Genomic DNA, 19,922 nt, shown 5'->3' on the forward strand with positions numbered 1-19,922 from the left:
GCTATTTTGTTTTTTACAAATATAGTTATAAAAATCAACAAAGAACAGTCAACACATAATAATGTAAATTTTAAAGATCTATCTACGGTTATTAAAGGAAAATACTCATACAAATACCTCGGAGTTTATAAAGATTCAAACACAACAACAAATCCACAAACCATTGATAAAATAAAAAATAGAATTATCATTAGGGTTAAGAATTTATGTAGAACAAGATTGAATGCACAAAATATTTCATAAAAAATAACAGAATGCGCTATTTCCCTGATAAACAACACAATGAGTAATTAAGCTCGCCACGGAAGATTAAAATAAACTTGATGATGATAGAACATATTTTTTAGTGGCTAAAAATACATATTAAACCAGCAATAAAACAATGATTTTATTTAAAAAAACAATTTAATTTTTTAGAGGGATTACTAACATAGAAAAGATGTTATTTTAATCAAAAAGATCACAAATTCAGAATCCATTTATCCAATAGCAATCCGCTAATCTTTAACTTCAAAAAGATAATGTTAAACGTTTGGAATTGATAAAAACTAACGTGGATACAAAATACTTATACAGAGATTTATTTGAAAATACTTACTGCTAAACAGACTGTGATTTTATTGTGTAAAAAAAATAAGCATTTGCAACAAAAACTCTTATGCATATACATAAATTCAATACTTGAGATACTTAGTCTACAAATATATTTTATTTAGCAAAATTAAACTGGCAGAAGACAAATGATTCTTTTTTTTTTAAAATGAAAAAAATTAATATTTGGGGATAGATAAAAGTGCTCGCACCATAATGAATCTTATAAAACTGTTGACCACTTAAAATGTAGATGCATCAGAATTTTAAGTCATGATTACACATGAAAACACTATGAAATAGTATAATGATTAGATTTATTGATACAAGAAAATACAATTAAAAAAAAACATAGAAAATCCGTAGAGACCCAGTGCAAGAAAGGATATATAATTAATTCACAGAAATAAAAGTTGAGGCACTACGAAAAAATGACATGATTTAAAATGATGACCTAATATATAAATTTATGACAAGAAAATAGTTTAATAGCACTGTTAAAATTATTTATTACTAAAATCGATAGCATAACCTGTGTAGAAAACGATAAATTGAGGCAAAAATTATCTCTTTCAAATAGACTGCCTTTGATCTATAAGTTTAAAGCGAAAATGTTAATATATGTAATAACGTTGGATGCGCTAGTCTCTAAATTTATTATAAAAAAATTTGAAAACTTGGAATATCCAACCGATTCGAGCATATTCGCAAGCCATGGGAATAAAAAATACCCTTGAACTGATAAGTCTTAGGAAGAAAAGGTAATCGAAGAGGTGGTAGCAGATAAATAGAATGTTAAAAGGATTGATAAAGTTTGTATCAAGGATTTTATCACATAATATGCTTAGGAATTTAATTTTAAAGCAACATTTACCCCTAAATATAATAAATAATATCATGGGTTTGTTTTCTTAGAGTGGGGTGGTTTGAAATATCCATAAAACATATGTATAGAAGTTAAAAATCATACGAGAGTAGAATAATACATGCTAGCATATCCACTTTACAATACACTTGCACGTATATCATATGCTACAAGAAGAGCATTTGAGCCAGAAAGATCAATGAAATGTGCCCAAATATGCATTAAATAGTTGTGCACTTTTCTTATCGGCAGTCATTATCTCTGTAGATGTAATTTATAAATAAATTAACAAATAATAAATTAATATAAAATCAAATTATGGGCTTATTTGATTCTATTACTTCTTATTAACAAAACTGAAGGTGACTCTATCAAACAGCCAAATATATACATCTTCGATTCTCGTCTCTTATCTACTATTTTATAGACCTTCTGTGTTTGAGTAATACAATTTGAGGGAAAACTAATATTAATCCTTATAAATTAATCAAAGTATATTTGGGTTTATATGGAGAAGATGCACAAATAGTATATTATTTGTATTATGTACTTCGAAAAGCTTAGTATTTTTTTTTAAGAGTATATAACTATAGGCTATGATGCAGTAAAATTAAAAGCTTTATTTGCTATAGAAAAGAAAATATTGACTGGCGATATAAATTAAATTTAGATAAATATTTTATTTTATTATAATAAAAAGACGGCGGCATTAACGCAACCTTCATTTTCTAGAGAATGGGTGATTTAGGTATATTTTCCCGCACATTTATCATCTACAAACATTATCTAATTCACTCACATTTACTCTAATTATTGTCCCTTTTTGTAATATTCCAAGTTGTTTTCCAATCGAACTATTTTTATTTTTGTTTTGCATCAATTATTAAAAGATTAGAAGTAGCCTTTAGTCAGAGTGACCTACATGTGCAAATTTATATCGCATGGCCATCGGTCGAATACAACGTTCATATTTTAGTGGTTTCTCGTAAAACCTTCACCAACAAAACAAGGCTTTGCTACTATCCTTCTATATTGTTTCTTACTGGTGCTGCTGATTTATTGCACCACTAACTGTTCTTTTTATATAACCACTAAAAAGTAAGAATTCTGGGTGAGCTTTATAAGCATTTGAGTTAAGGTCACTTTTCCCACGTTTTCTTTTATATTTCTTCATTAAGCACGATATTTTCTCCACGTCACTTCTTGTTGTTGAAATTTATTTTTTGACCATATAACTTAAGGCCCATTTTCTAATTTTGTGTTACTCACGAGCTGTTTCTTTTCTGCCTAAATGGTGTGATCTGGTGCTTTTCCATATTTTTTATGTGTGTTTCTATGTATCTGTTTTTGTGGCATTTTTAAATAGGGTGTTTAATTAACAAGCTATATTTAAATTAAAAAAATGAAAATGTTGGCGATTTGGTATATTTAAAAAATAAGTTAACGAGAATACTTGAATTATAAGTCTGGAGAATAAGAAGGTGAATTAATAAATATAATAAAGTAATGAATGGAAATGAGTATCGACTAACTCTGTTATAAAGAGCATTTTTAAGTGGATCTTATGTAAGATTAAATAGGTTGATTGTTTATAAACAAATAATATATCTAATTAGAATATAAGCATAAAAGACATTTATTTCAAATAATATGAATTTTATCTATAATTCAATTTTGCATTTTAATTTAATATTTTTTCTATAAACTTAACATAATTGATCCCCATGGGCACGTGATATATGTACACATGGTATTATCATTCTTTTATTTATTTTCATTACCTTAATCTTCAAACGACTTATTAGTTCAATATTTTTCCAAATTCCTTAGTTTGAATAGATGTCTTGATTTCGTTGTGACAACGGGGTTGTAAGCAATTTTTATGGCATGATTTACATGAAATTATAATACTGTAAATTATAAAAGCTAGAATAGATTATCGAATGATATTATTGATATTTAAAATAACAAACAGGTTTGTAAAGAATTTTCTAGAAAAATGTATATTAAAATATCTTGTCTATTAAAAAAGGTAAATATATTATAATAATTGAATGTTATAAAGATTGCATCACTGTAAAAATTAAAATATTTACAGCATCTATTCTCAATTTTATTGTGCGAAATATATTCAAAACCGTGTTAAATTTAATTTTTTTTAGTTATATGGCTTGGCCTATTTTTTTATTGAATAAAAATAAACTTATCAAAAAATATTGTTTATACAATGTTTTCTTTACTATTTTTATCGACATTCTTTGTGTTATTTATTCAAGTTCTAAGAATATTATTAATGTATATATTGTATCTTCTATTGATATCATTGCTACGATGAAAAACTGAAAAACTAAATTTATTTATGCACAATTTCCCGTATCTTACCTATTTGCATAATTCAAATGCCTTTTATAATTTTATATTGATTTTCAAGTCTTCTGGGCCATGGGTATGCGAGAAAATGATTAAAACTGTACTTTTAATGTTTTATTAATGTACATTTAGAGCCATAAACCTATAAAATCATTCTTCTTGGATTACTCATACAGGTCTAAGTTATTATTTCTTGCATATTTGACGTATGCAGTATCTTAATGAGCATTTATTTATTTATATGTATTTAACAAGTAAAATTTAGTCATGCTTTGCTTTTTAACACTATATTATATGACTCATATATATGTAAATCATGCTTGATATTTCTATAACTGCAATTAAAACCAATAAAGATAAAAGTCAAAACAAAAAAAAATTTTGTCACGATTTCATTATATGAAAATATATCGAATGTCTATAACTGAGTATGATGGTTTTTTTATTAGAAAAAGAATTTTCCTGCTAATAATTTGTCTAATATAGCTTGCAATAGCAGCTATTTATCCCTTCATCTTATAAATGACAAAAAATTTTATTTATGAAGTATTTATGCATATTTTAATATCGCATGGTAATATAAAAATTTTATGTTTTTGTAAATATTTATTTATATAGATTTGTTTATTATAATTTCTAAAAAAAACTTTAATTTTAAAATTTATAAATTTCTTATTGTGAAGAAAGTTTTCTTTTTAAAATATAAAATTTTGGCATTGGTTTGTTTTTTAATTTGTCTTTTTTATTATGTCTAACTTTTTTTTCTGATAAAATACTTTGAGAAACTTATATAAAATATATGCAATTTTTCCTTTTCTTGATTATCATAAGTATCTCTTGTTTCATTTAAACCTAACAGTTCAATAATCTTTTTTTTTTCTATGATTTTGTCTAAAAAAAGATCATACAATCAATAAAGAACAATTTTTTTATTTTAATAAAGTTTTGTTAAACTTCTTTTATGTATATCAAATGAGTACTAAATATAATCACCATTCTAAAAAGCATGTATTTTTTTGGACAAGATCATATTTACTATAGCTTTTTTACAGAAGAAACTTGTAATATATCATTATGTGTAATTTGAAAAAATAAATTAAAATTCTTAAATTTTTTTATTTATTCTTTAAGTTTTTAATATATGCTTATTTATGGCTAAATATATAGTTTTTGTTCTCGTGCATGTCTTTTTTTGATTTTCTGTGGGTACAGCTTATAATACTTTCATACTTCTTCTTCCAGCAGAAGTCTTTTTAAATGCTTTTCAACCTTTAGAGATCTTTAATGGAAGTCTAAACACAACCCAGAGTTTATATAAGTGCCCAGATCAAGTTCGTGACTTTTAGTTCATTTAAGTTTCTCTTGTAGTGTTATGTGCCACCATTACAAAAAAATTTTAGTTGTGATAATTATTTTTTAACACCTATATTTTGGTATCGTCATATTCTAGCTAATAAAACAGACTTTTATGTGCAGGGAACGCTTTTTGGATATTAGATACATGTCACGCTTGTTTCTATAAGAGTGCTAAAGTTCTTCTTACTGTCATATAAGTAAAGAGATTATCATTTTAGTCCTATATGTTTGCTTTTTATTGTTAGAACTATCTTGATGGTCACGAACATGTATTTCCATCATTTCTTATGGGATGTTTAAATATTTCATGGGTTTTTTGAACGAATTGTTGTAAACAAATCTTTAGAAAATTGTATATATAATTTTTCTTCTTGTATACTTCCAAGCCTTTTTACATCTCATTGCTATTTTTAAAACTTTTAGAAGATTCTTTACTGTTTGGATATTTATCTTTCAATCTTGAAAATGTTTTAATCTTTTATGAAAAATATAAGCTTATATAGATAGTCTATATTTTCCTATGAAAAGACGATTTGAGGCAAAATGTTTTTCGAGTTTTGGTTCTTGTGCATCTTGAAAAAAATTATTATTGCGTTTTATAAATTATTGAACAGAAAAATCGACTTTTCTTTTTAATTTAGGCACATAAAGATAATAGTTAGCTATACGCTCATTACATTTAAAAATGTGTCTAAAACAAAAAGGGTTGGGTTTCAATTTTCTGTTTGTGTATTACTGCGTATCTGTCGATTATCATTATCTTGGTTAGATTTATTTAGTAAATAGCTCAGAATGTTTATATTTATTAGTTTTTTTATTGTACACAATCATTCCTATGCATATTTGCATGATTTTTCTAAATTGAAATTATACCGATGTACTATATTATATTGCGTCTATATATATATATCTTCCTGCTCTCAGAGGTCTAATTGTTTATGCTATTGTAAACGCAAGTAAATACTAATTTTTCATCTTCTATGTTTAAAGTGCCCTTATAAATGAAATTTTCTATATTCATGTTACCTATATAGACTAGCCAGCTAGTTTAGTCACAATAAAAACTTAGATTTGTTCATATAAATTTTCATATATTTGACTTTTGTTTTCTACATAAGTTTAAACATTGATTTATCTGCCTGCATACGTGTTTTTAGCATTTACTTCATTTATTTACAGGCAAAGCGCAACATATTCAGTTTTTCACATGTCGAAAAAAGTTTATACAAAAAGCATAATTCAAAAAAGCGGATAAAATATTATAACATACATCGCGCGATAAGGTATTATTGCTCTGAAAATTTATATACACAATAAGAACAGCAAAAAACAGGACTGTGTTTTTTTGTATGGTTTGCAGTTATTTGTACGTTATAAGAAAAATTTTCATTTTATAGCAGAAAAGGTCGCGAAATAATGATTTATGTATCTGAATATATTTAAAATAGTAAATTTAATTATAATAAAATATATTATCTAAGGATAAAGATATGATGAATCAAATCTAGACATATATACAAACCTTTGGATTGACCCGAAGCCTTATATTATTAGGTCTCGAAACAGGAGGGGTATTGAAATAGACTTTGGAGAGGAGAAGAGCGCCGAAAGTATATATGCAGTGTACGCACAGAGAATTCAGCAAGCTGTGTCTGAGAACAAAAACTATAATTACGACTATAAATTTAGCCAATAAATGCAAAAAAAAAAAAAAAATTAATTAAGAGAATGTCAAACGAATGAACAAGATGTCTAAACTAAATCGAGGCACAAATACTAACCTCTTTATTGTGAAAAAACATTGAATTTATAAGTCTGGAAAGAAGAGAGGTATTGATAAAGATTTTGGAGAGGAGAAGATAACTGTTGGTATAAATACGCTGTTTTGCGCAGGGAATCAAACAATTTGGGCTTGAGAACAAAAACAAAAAAAAACAAAATAAAATTAAGTTTCTAAAAATACTCGTGCTAAGCCAAAGTCAATAGAATAGTATTATTTAACTTTAGCGCTATTATTTTACCTTAAAAAAAGTAATATAGAAACTTATGCTAATAATCTTTAAAGTTTAACTCTGAGTTTATGATATAAAACTGTAACTTAAAAAAAATTCGAAGTTTCTATCAAAAAACAGATATATATTCTAGAAATGAAAAATATTAAAATTAGCTCTTTGTAGATATATTAAAGAAATTCAAATAGTTAAATATATAATATATTGGACGGTTCTATTGAATTTTAATAATCTTAGAAAATAAAAAAACATAAATTTTAATTATACGATTAAATCTTTATCATGTATTTATTCTCAAATTATTTAAGCCTAAGAAATGTTTTAAATTATTCTGGCATAAATTTTTTTTATAAATCATATTAAAATTTTCTTTTCCTGAAGACCAAACATCTAACATTTGATGAGAGTATGTATATACGTGAAAAATATATTATATCATGCTAACTCACATCAAAAGCAATAATTTTACACCAAATTCTCTACTATTTTTGCAATATTGAATTAGAATCTAAAATTCATCATTTAAAATTTTATAATCTCTAACTTCAGATATATTTTTCAAAAAAAAAGTTCCTAGCCATATTTAAATTTTTTCAATAGTACACACAAATAATCTATACAGCTGGCTAGAATAAACACAATGGAACAAGCGAAAGAAAGTTTGTATATTATTAGAGCGTGAATTTGTCAATTTTTATATTTACATGTATTTTATAACTAATTAAAAAAGCTAGAAATAATAGATGCTGTCTTTACATCGGATTAACTCTGATATTTGAACGGCTTTTTTTATTCAAATATTCTTCGTAATTGTAGAATGATGATCTAATATAAGCATAATAAAATAAAAAATAACTCAAATGAAGAAATATGTGATAAATAGAACTATAAAAACATTTTTCGGTTTTCTATCCCGCTTAATATATACCAAGCTTTTTTTTGTTTTTTTATAAATTAATTTTAAATTTTATCAATATATTTATGTGAACAGATTGTGTGATATAATGTATGAAGTTGACTATATCAATGCATTTTAGAGTCACTTTCTTCCTTTTATCTTCAATGATTAATCTTCTTATCTTGAGACTTTTCGGTTCAATCGTCTTTCTTAATTCTATTGTAATTTAGAAAGCATTTTATGCTAGTTTACGAAAAAATCCTTTCAAATTAATTAAATCATAATATCCGCGGATTTTATTATTTTGCCACAAGCCTAAGTAAATTGCATAATAAGAGCTGGATTTTTGCTGTGTAATTTTTTTTATCTATCTACCTCATAAGTAGAATACTAGTTACGTCCGACAAAAAAAAATCGCGCGAGGAAGATGTTTATTGCTGTTTTAACATATCGAATATGAATAGATCTAATTAAAAAAAACTCATGGTTTTGTGCTAGAAAGTCGCATATAAAAAAATTGTGAATGAATACAAAATAAAAATTGAAATTTAAATCTATATTCTTTTATGATGCAGATTTCGATTCTATAAGATTTCTAAATATCTATTAGGTAAAATATGCGCATTTTGATATTATACATGACCATTTTGCCTGGAATTTAAGGGAAATAATACAAATGTTTGATTTACTTTGAAGTAACACATTATGATGAAAAAGACCACGGAATGATATTTTCAGATAAAAAATTTTTTAAGGGATTAATAATAACCTTTCTTATATAAAAAATCAATTTTGAAATTTGGATGCATAGACACGAATAAATTCAAGTCAAACTCTTGGATTTATTTTATTCTTTTTGACGTGCCAAATTATGCTGCATTATATATGAGAAGTACATATATACAAAGCATAACAAATAAATATCAACATAAAGACTTGAAGTATTGATGTATATATGCAAGTATGCTATTGTTAAAGTTAAATTTGTGTGTTAGATCTTACTTATTATTAAATTAGTCGTTTCTCAGGCTCATAACGGACTTGGAAATCAACATATCGAAAAAAAGACGTCACATTTAGCCAGTGAAAATTATTACATCCATTTAATGAAACAATTTCTTGCTTATAATATATCTCAGATATATGAAAGGCTGAGTACATTTTATAGTGGTTTTTATCGCTTGTATATTAAAGATGATTTCAATAAAAAAATGATATAAATATTCGGATGCTGATATTTATTGGAGTATCAAATGAATATTGCATGTATAGTTTTTTATATATTTTAAAAAGTCAATAATTTATTATTTTTTAGCGTATTAATAGTGGTGAATATATATTTACTTTTATCACAGAATTCTTTTTATTTGAAGATAATAGTTTGTAGTGAAAGAATTATTATATTTAAGTAAATAGAATGATGAATAAAAAGCTGAAATCATAGATGATAAATGTTTATATTTATAATTATTATGTGAAATTCTTAATCTGGATTTAATATTACTTGTATTTTGTGATAGATACTGACATTTAAATATATAATATAGTAAAAAAATTTCTAAGTAATATTAATTTCACTTCTAAAATCATTTTATTTTGATATTTTTTCGATTATACAAATTTAAATCACATTAATTGATCTTAATATATCCTAAGTACAAAATATTCTCTAATAGTTTTTCATGCTTAATGAATGTATTTAATAAAAAATTTAAAGAGTCCTGTTTTGAAAATGATCTGAATGTCTTTAAAAAAACCATTTTATTCTTAAACAGACTGTAAAGGGAAAGAAAAATTTAAAGGTAAAAAAATATCGCTTTCACAAAAACACAATAAAGATGTCAGAAATATATGGAATGTATTTTACTATAAATTTAACTTTCACATCTATTTAAAAAATCCCTTTTCGAAAACTTTATATGTATATAAATTGTAAGCTTTCTACCATAAATTTTGAAATGTAATGATTTTGATAAATTTATACAAATATTTAAATATTTGCACAATTGATTATTTTGTTTCCATGATCATTTTGTTTATTGTCTTTTGAACTGGTGATATTTGTATATTACCTTTATATTTGAAGGTAAATAAATTGGATGGTAATTTATGTGAAATCATGATTCTTTGTCGCATTAACTAATTTTGTATTTAAACTGATAGATTCGTTTGAATTTTTCAAAATAAAAATATTCATGACCTTATTTATGCAAACTTTATATAAAGCAAGGATATAAATTATATTAAATTATATAATATATTTGTAGATTTTTTATATCATCACTATTGATCAACTAAATTCACCTTTTTATAATATACTTCGTGATCCAGGCAAAAAAATAAGCGTATTGACATGAAGATATTATGTGAATACATGCTCACATAAATTGTTAAAATTCATATAAAACATTCAAAAAAAGTCACGTATCTAATAATTCAAAAAAATTATATCCAGTGGTTAAAAGAATTAGATACAGTAACATAATAAAAAACACACAATTAAAGACTTAAAACGCATTTAATAAAGGTTAAGAGTTACAATAAATCTTAAATAGGAATATAAAAATTATTTATAAGTTTATTTTAGCTCGCATGATACATTATTTGCAAAATAAAGGAGAAAATACAATTTTAATCTAAATACTAGTCTGAATTTATCAATATTTTAATTTTTGACAGTTTTCTATTGAAACATATTGCATTTATATGATACTTATGGGTTATAAAATCAGTCAGGTGTCGAACAGAAAACCCCTATAAATAATTTTTTCGCTAACTTTATTTTATATTCAAAAAATAAAAATTTAATTTTGTATAATTTAAATATTAAAAAATACAGTACTTCAGAAATATTTTATTCCAGCAAAATTTTTTTTTCATTAATACTGGGTACCTGAATTTCTGGGTTTTTAACAAAATTATTTTATACAATAAATATTTTTTTTATGGGGCTAAAATCAAGTAAATTATATCTGTATTTTAGTTAGTATTTATATTAAACTTATATTGGATCAAAAAATATGATCATCTCACGACTTTCTATCAATATTTTTCTGTTTGTATTAACTAATAGGTCTTGAAAAGGGGTACCAAGAAGATGTATGAGATTGGGATACTTCTAAGAGTAAAGATATTTAATGTATAAGTAAATCAATGGTCTGGAATGAAGAAAAAATCATTATTTATAATACTAAAATTAACGCATATAGCATAAGATACAAAATGTTGCCCCGTTGTAAATTTCAATTTGTTTAATTCTTTTTAAAGAAATAATTAAACATAAATGCTTCTCATTTTTTTACAGATAAAAAATTAAATGTAATTATGGCAATTTTAAAGTACATTTCTGTGCATAAAATCAATAAAAAAAATTAGGTTGTTTAATAGGATTTGAATCTGTGCCAGTTAACATTTTCTCATAGTTTTAGAATTCTATGTTTTTTGCGTTACCTTTAAATATATGCCATATTTAACAATTGGTTCACATCGAAAAAGTTAAACGCCACAAATATGAAATTTGTAAACTGAAATTATAAATTTTGCATATAATAGCTGTTCGACACTTGCTGATATATACCGTAGAATGTTAAATCGTTTGTAATCCAAACAACAACTGATATATAAATAAAAATTTTTGTGTTTTTTATATTTTTAAAATATAAAAACTGTTTTTAACATTTTATAATCACCAAATTAAATTAAATCATTTGAGCTTAATACAATCACATATTTTCTTACATTTTATCGATTTAGATTTTTAATATTTAGAACAAATTTAACATTTCAGATTAGGCTTTAACATGGAACGATATATAACACCAAACCAAAAAATGGCAACATGAATATTTTCAAACAAACTAAGTAAATATATTAAGATTTTTTATATATAGCCAAAATAATTATAAATTTGCATCTCGATATAAATGATCTTCATTTTCAAAACAATTTAATTTGTTTTTATCAAACTATACTCGTTATTTTTCTTTGTTCACTCAATCATGCAATCAACTGTTTTCAAATCATTAGATGATCAATATCCCTTATTTTCGTCTATTTTATGCGCTAAATAATATTCATTGTTATGTTCAACTATCATATAAATAATGACAATAGAGTTAACTGTTCGTTTAAATTGTTTATCGTTTTATTTTATTATATAACCTTTTTATGATATCAAATCGGCAAAAATTTGGATTATTGAAACTTTATGTTATATTGAAACCTTAGTAATTCACCATATATTCATCAACTTTCACTATAGATTCAAAAAAGGTCTATGGTTATAATGTACATCTAGAACTCCCAGTTTCCTGCCTTAAGAGGCGCAACTTTCGACACTTCTAACTCTATATATATTACAAATGGATGTATGTGATCAGAATATCTTGCGTAAAGGCATGGGTAATTCTTCTTTATAAGCATCTTAAAGTTGGCGATTCTTCATTCGTAAGAAAAGCATACTCTTCAATTTCTCGTTTTCATATGTTTTCAATTGCTGATAGTCTAATTCTAGATTTGAAGGGTGTAATCAAATTTTTAATATCGTGTATGAAAATGAAACCGATTACTAAAATCAATGCATTCGTTTGTATTCTGTCATTTCAATGGGTTAACATAATTTGTATGAAAAATAAAGGATTAAAAGCCTTTTAAGAAGAAATCCTGCCAATTATTCGTTGTGGTCATCACCTGAATATCCAGGACTTTTTGTTCCCAATAATCTATAGATGATAATCTTCAATATTACTCACAAACCCACATATTGATATAGTTAGAAAAATAACTATATATTTTGAAAGTAATCATCTACTTTTTATTTCCATTAATATTATGTGAAAGATCAGCAAACATTCCTAGAAAGACTTCAAAATATATTAATAGAATGTTATGTCATCTAGTGTACAGCTTTTCACGAATCATGATACTATGAAGTACAGGCAATAAGAAACACAAACCTGGGGTTCTATTTATTAATATTATTCACTTGGGTTTTTTTATGGGTTTAAATTTATTTCATATTTAAATGTCTTATTCATGTGCTAATACAGCCTTCTACATTTCATTTTAGCTTGATTAAAATAATTATGATTGCTAATTTGAATTCTAATGAAGTATCAAAGTACAGTTGGTTGAGCTTCATAGTCAATTATTGAATCTGGAAATATTACGTAACTAATAATTAAAATTATGTATCAACAGGCTTATAGTTCTGTCACTGGATTAAAAAGTACATATAGTAAATTTTTTTAATTGCATGATTAACTTTAGAAATATATTATCCTAGCATATTTCAAATATAGCAAAAATGAGAAACGGGCCTATTTTGACTGGAATTGTATATTATTTAAATATACATGCATATTATTCTGATCATTGCAATGAAAATATAAAATATGTTGCATCTTGTTAATGCATTACTATAAATTTAATTTTTCATATCATTAAAAACTAAGAAAGCCAGTGAATATGTTCTTTTAAAAAGTGATTTAACTAAAAATTAAATTAGGAATGGCAATTTTGTGAATTCTTTAATGCTTTAAACTATAAGACGACAGAATCCAAATTAGAAAAAGCAAAAACTAGTTTTCGATATTATGTATTCATACTATAATTGTAATGTGTTTAGAAAGGTATACATCAACAAAGAGAATAAATAGGATCAAAAAAAGCAAAATTCAACAAAACTTGCTAGGTTTATGGTGCTTCATTAAATAATGGAATATTAGGTAATTTATTAAATATTACAAAAAACTAAAGATTGAAAAAATATTAATCATATAAAAATATTCATATAGATCATATAAAATTTACGGTGGATTTCCTTATTTTCATTTATTTATTCGTAAAATTTGATTTACGAAGTTTGCTATAATTAATAAAAACTTTCTCGCTTGTCCGATGTACCTCGAACTTGATCCTTCGAATTATCTGCGACCAGCTCATTCCCGTGAATTAGACTGTTTTAACAGGCAGTAGTCGATAAGGAGGGAATGTATTTTTATTTACTTGAATTCACCGATAAATTATGCTAATAAAGTCAGCAACTACCCACATCCATGCTATTCGGCGCTACATATATTCAATGTTCGGACACTTGATGCGTTTATACACATTCACCTAATCTTTGTCAGCATATCAATCTTGTTTTGGATTTACTTTCTAGTATGACGGCCTGGCTCTATGCGATAATCATTCATTTCAGTAATTCATGTGAATTCATTAATGCGCTGCAGTTTAAAAGAGACCACCCCTTATATGTTTAACACCTAAATGCCGACCGCACCTTAGTGATCAAACAATATAAATAAAAATATTTTTTTGACTTGAAATATTGAGAAAATAACTACCTGTTTATTGATATTTTAATAAAGTCAATATAATATATAAATATGATATTTATCTAAGAAATTTCAAAAGTGAATAAAAATTAATCATATAGATTCTTTTAATAAAAGTTGTATATTTATTGAATTTATGGATCGGATTTGAAAATGAATTTTTTTCGCATGTAATCAAGCTGTTCCATAATATTCATATATGAAAATATTTTTTGACAATAATATCAAGTTGATATGATTTATAGGAGTTTCCTATTTTAATGCATAGTTTCTTTATATTTACGACGTTTAAAAGTATCAAATTGCTCCAAAATCTTAGTTTCAATCAAATAATTAGCACTTTATATTGCATATATAATAAGCTTAATATTTTATATCTGAATTTTTATATAAAAGTGATTTAAAAACATATTTATTTTGATATGATTCTAATAGTAGTTTAAATAAATTATAATGATTTTTTGTGGGAAAATATCATCGAATTTTTACTTTAGCTGAATTGAAACATCATAGATATAGCTTACGGGTAAAAATTTATTCTTCAAAAAATAAAGATTCTTATTATAATTCATAACGCAAATTCCTTTAATATTTTTTTTTTCGTTTTAATGCTATATTTTAGTGTTCGGTAATATAAATACTTAGCATAAAATATTATATTAGTTCAGTTTTTTGTTTTTAAACCAGTTACAATCTACTTAAATATTTTCATCTAAAAGTATGATAGTGTTTGAGCCTGTAAAGAAATTTAAATTAGCAAACAGTATACATATACCTTTGAGTTATATTTATTACATTCTTTTGACCAAATAAACAATAAGATTCTAAAATAAATTGTGCTAAAATTTTAAAAATAAAGATTTCTATAAGTTATACTTACCTTATTTATTAAACAATCAATGTATTAGTATAAAATTTTTATACAAATATAAGATTTTAGGTGAATGAAAAATCATAATATAATTCAAATTGTATCAATATATTTAATATACAGATGCTAGATTTGCGAGCATTAATAAAATTTTTTTAAAATTTACTCTATTAGACAATCAAAAATATTAAGAATTTATTATTATAACAATTAAATTCATCATTTGAAATTTCGTTTATTGCGTCGTAAGACAAATATGTAAATATTCCACAAATATATGTGATTTGAAAGATATAATTTAATCTTTATATAATAAAAAGAATATATATGTTCGTCTATGCAATAAAAAAGGGAAATATTATCCATAAAAAAAGGTATATTTTACCAAATAAAGAATCCTAATTAGGTTGTTTATATCCCGTTAAATATATACTTATATAAAATAGATGCAATTGTATCAAAGCACTCTATAAATATATAAATTAAATTAAGCACCAATATAGCATCGCATATCAAATTAACATATGTTTATCATGATAAATTACATCTTTCTAATTTTTCAAATAGTTAATGCAACAGTTCTAACATTTTAATATAATATAATCATTTAAAAGTCTTTACGATTTTTTTTAAAGTGAAAGAAATTATTTTAATGGATTTTACGCGAATATATTGGATCTTTTATTATGTCCCCTAGATTTATATAAAATGTAATTTTTTATTCAAGAAAGATTCAGTCTCGGTCCAAGGTAAAATTTGCAAAATTAGTACAAAATAGAAATCGTGACATGGTATTCAACCAAAGCGATTTTTGAATATGTATCAACATCATAAGAACATATACTTATTGCGCATATTTTCCAAAAGTATAAATAACATTATAAAATCGAAATTTTATATAGAAATTTACTAGATTTAAACCCAAAAAGAAATATTTTACGTCTGAAATCATAATTTAAGAAATTTTATGCATAATTTTTATTCTACTGTAATTTCGAATATAATTCCAATAAACATTGCATTCAAATTCTTTTGTAATTTCAGCCATTAAAGAATAATAAGAAGACAAGTATTTTTCTCGTTATAAGTATGTATTGAATCAAATTTAAGTCCAGCGAAATTTAGGTTCCATACAATTTTTAATGTATGTTTAATAAAAAAATAACACTATATTGTTATCTTAGAACGCATTTATTTTTTATATAGCACACAAACATCAATTTCTATTTTCATATATATATAAAATAAAAATTCAAGGTGTGAAAATATAAATACGAATGATATAGAGTTATAATTTGTGCTTTGAAGGTAAAAACCGGCCATTTATACATAATAGATCAACCAAGATCTATATTTAATTATACAAAGAACATTTACTCTTTCTTAAATAAAATGAAATAATTATTTTTCTTATTTTTATATAAATTTCTATTTAGTAATAATTGACTGTAATAGTTTTTAATTTGGTTTAAACTGCTTTTTAACTGTAGTTTAGAGCTCTGAGTGTGCCTCGATATCTTTATAACGCAATTTATTTTTTATATCTATTATTATAATATATTCAGAACGTTCTGTTTCTTTCTTTATTTATGTTTTTTTTTGCTCTGACACATAACAAAGTATTATCTTACGGTTTTATTGTTTAGTGTATATTTAAATCTTCTTTCAATGCTTCAGATTTCTTTTTATTTTTTAAATCTTCATGAATGCTTATGTTTCTGTAATTTAAATTTTCTCTATTTTTCCATGTTTGGCTATAATTCTTACAGTTTAAAGAATAAAATCCAAATTTATTTATAAAACATTAGATATCTATTTATTATGCGAAACCCATTCAAGGGATAAATTTTACTTTCAAAGATCGTTGTTTGTTCTACTTCAATCAAGAATTTTAAAATAGTTATATTTGTATATATCTATCGTTGTATAATCCTGATCTGGATCGTACCCGTATCGGTCTTTAAGAATAAATTAAAATTTGTAGCATCCACATACACGATTTTAATTTCCAGGGTCTTTCAATGATGTTTTCCAACAAGCAAATTCTTTGACGTTTTTATTGTTGACATGATAATATTTAATTTACATCATATATAACGAATGTTAATTTATTAGACGCATGAATGTTTGTGATATATAATTTTGTAAACTGATATATTCTTTCTTTGGACTACTAAGCATCAATCTGGTTGTTATTTAGATTTTCAATTTCTTCTGACCCCTTGTTAGTGATAATATTAGTTTTACAATCATGATCTGTTTAAATCAAATCATCAGGCTTGATTAATTACTAGATATATAATTTCCTATTTTTACATGTAAAAACTCATTATATCATGACTTTACAGCCACATCCATATTTAAAAATTAATTAACACTGTAGATTTTGGGAAATTATTTTTAATTTTTACCTTTTCCCATCATTCAATTAAACGTATATTATAAAGATATATTTTTCTTTTTTTCAGAGGATATTATTGCGCGTTATTACAAGATATCTTATAAAAATTTAAAAAATTAGTAAATAGTAACGCAATTAATATGAATGGTAAATATTAAATTAAGAATCCGTAATTAGTGATTAAAGGTTTGAATAAACTTCACACAGGGTATATAGGCATATTACAAAAATAATGATTTTTGCCGTCTATTCCTAAGTAATATAGAGCCCTCGTAGCATGGCCTGGGAATAAAAAGCAAACCGATTTGGAAATACAACATAAAACAGCTACAAAAACCTTATTCAAATGAAAAATTTAAAGGCAACTATATATAGTTATTATTGGTATGATAAATATTTTTATCCCAAGAAAACCCATATGAATTACTCGATACCATAGAAAATAAACAGATAAAATAAATATCGATCGCACATGGAATTTATAACAAAAACCATCATCGACTTATAAAATATCCATCCCTATATTAAGTTGGATTTTTTTTAGTTTGCATAATAAAATGATTGATAAGATGCTTCTGGTTGTACAGCGTTTCTTTTAGAAAATCTGAATTAGCGAAAAAATTCAATTTTCTATAATATATATACCTATATTATTGGTCATGAAGACCTAGATTTCTCATTAAAACTGCTTATTTGGCTTTAGATTCACATATAAACGTATTATAATAAAAAATTAGTTATCTAATGTGCAAGATGCAAAAAATCATCACCCTTTTTCTTTCTTTTTAATTTTTTTAAGTTTTAATTTAAGTATACAAATAAGAATCTTTACAAAAGAAACCGGTTTTTATGCATAAAATCCGAATTTTTTATACAGCTATTTCTGTAACTATACCGAATATAAAATTGTAAATGTCTGCATGTAAGGTCAAATAAAACAGTAATTATAACAAACGGTGTATGCCTAAAGGTTGATTTATTGCATATATAAAGTATTCATACAATATAAATGAACATATTTTTTTATTTTAGAATTTAATTTAGCTATTTGCTTAACAGTATCTTTTTAATTTCATTTATATATGTTAGATACAAGTGAATTTCTTCCTGCTTATAAGCATGATCTTTTATGTTTATATTATTACATCCTAATTTTATGAAAATTTAATTTGTTTGCATCTATTCATTAGATTTTTTCGTTTATTTCTAATGAATCTGTGTTTTTTTCATATAATTATGGATTCATCAATGGTTTTTAATTTATTCTCTCTAATATATTAAATAAATTGCAGTAAATAAATATTTTAATCATGTGATTTTCTTTATTTATTATATTCGGGAATATATTTTAAGATGGTTTGCTTATTACCTTACAAACATTGCTTATGTGCAGAATCGCTTGTAGGAATCACCCTTAATTTTTTGTTGGTCATAATTATTATAGATTAAAAGCTTTTTGATGAGGCAGCCGATATTTCGAAAGGAGGGTATAATATTTTACCTTTTGTACGCATAATGAATATACTTTTATTTTTCTATGCAATCTATATCTTTACTGGAAGATAAGGGTTCCTTTCATATTCTAAAAAAGATCGGTAGACTAAACACCAACTTTAAATAAAATCCTATAAAAAAAGTGTAATAAATTTTTTTCAAATCTAGAAACATTAATTATCATACACGAAATTTGAATTCATAGAGTGGTAATCACGACCACCCATCAGAGCCCCGCACGTAAAAGCCCTAAAATTAAGTGTAATAATTATTAATAATGAAAAAAAAAATAAGAAAATGCAAAAAATAAACATTGGGTTGTATTTAAATCTATTTAAATCTGTTGTAAAAGGAAAAGAAGAATTCTCTTTAGAAATATTCGTTTTAATTCCTTGTGTTTCATTATATTCAAACATTACATAACACTTCTAATTAACAATCTAATAATTTTACAATTTTACCCCCATTCAATTATTTGTGCGCATTTTTCTGCATGAAATAGAATTATAATTTCCTATAATACGACCTATGGTGTTTGTTACAAAGACCTCCCATTTTACAAAAAAAAAGTTTCTATTCTTGCTTTTGATTTGCACATAGTATAAAGCATTGTAGTGCACGTAGATATATTTAAATTATATCATATATGTTATTATTTTTTTGAATATTCTTATTTTTAATCTAAATACCAAGTTTTAAAGTAGAATCTATATACGTATATATTTT

Source organism: Rhyacophila brunnea, unplaced genomic scaffold, assembly GCF_057557595.1.
Source record: "Rhyacophila brunnea isolate RB1 unplaced genomic scaffold, BYU_Rbru_1.0 scaffold_117, whole genome shotgun sequence".
Taxonomy (NCBI): domain Eukaryota; kingdom Metazoa; phylum Arthropoda; class Insecta; order Trichoptera; family Rhyacophilidae; genus Rhyacophila; species Rhyacophila brunnea.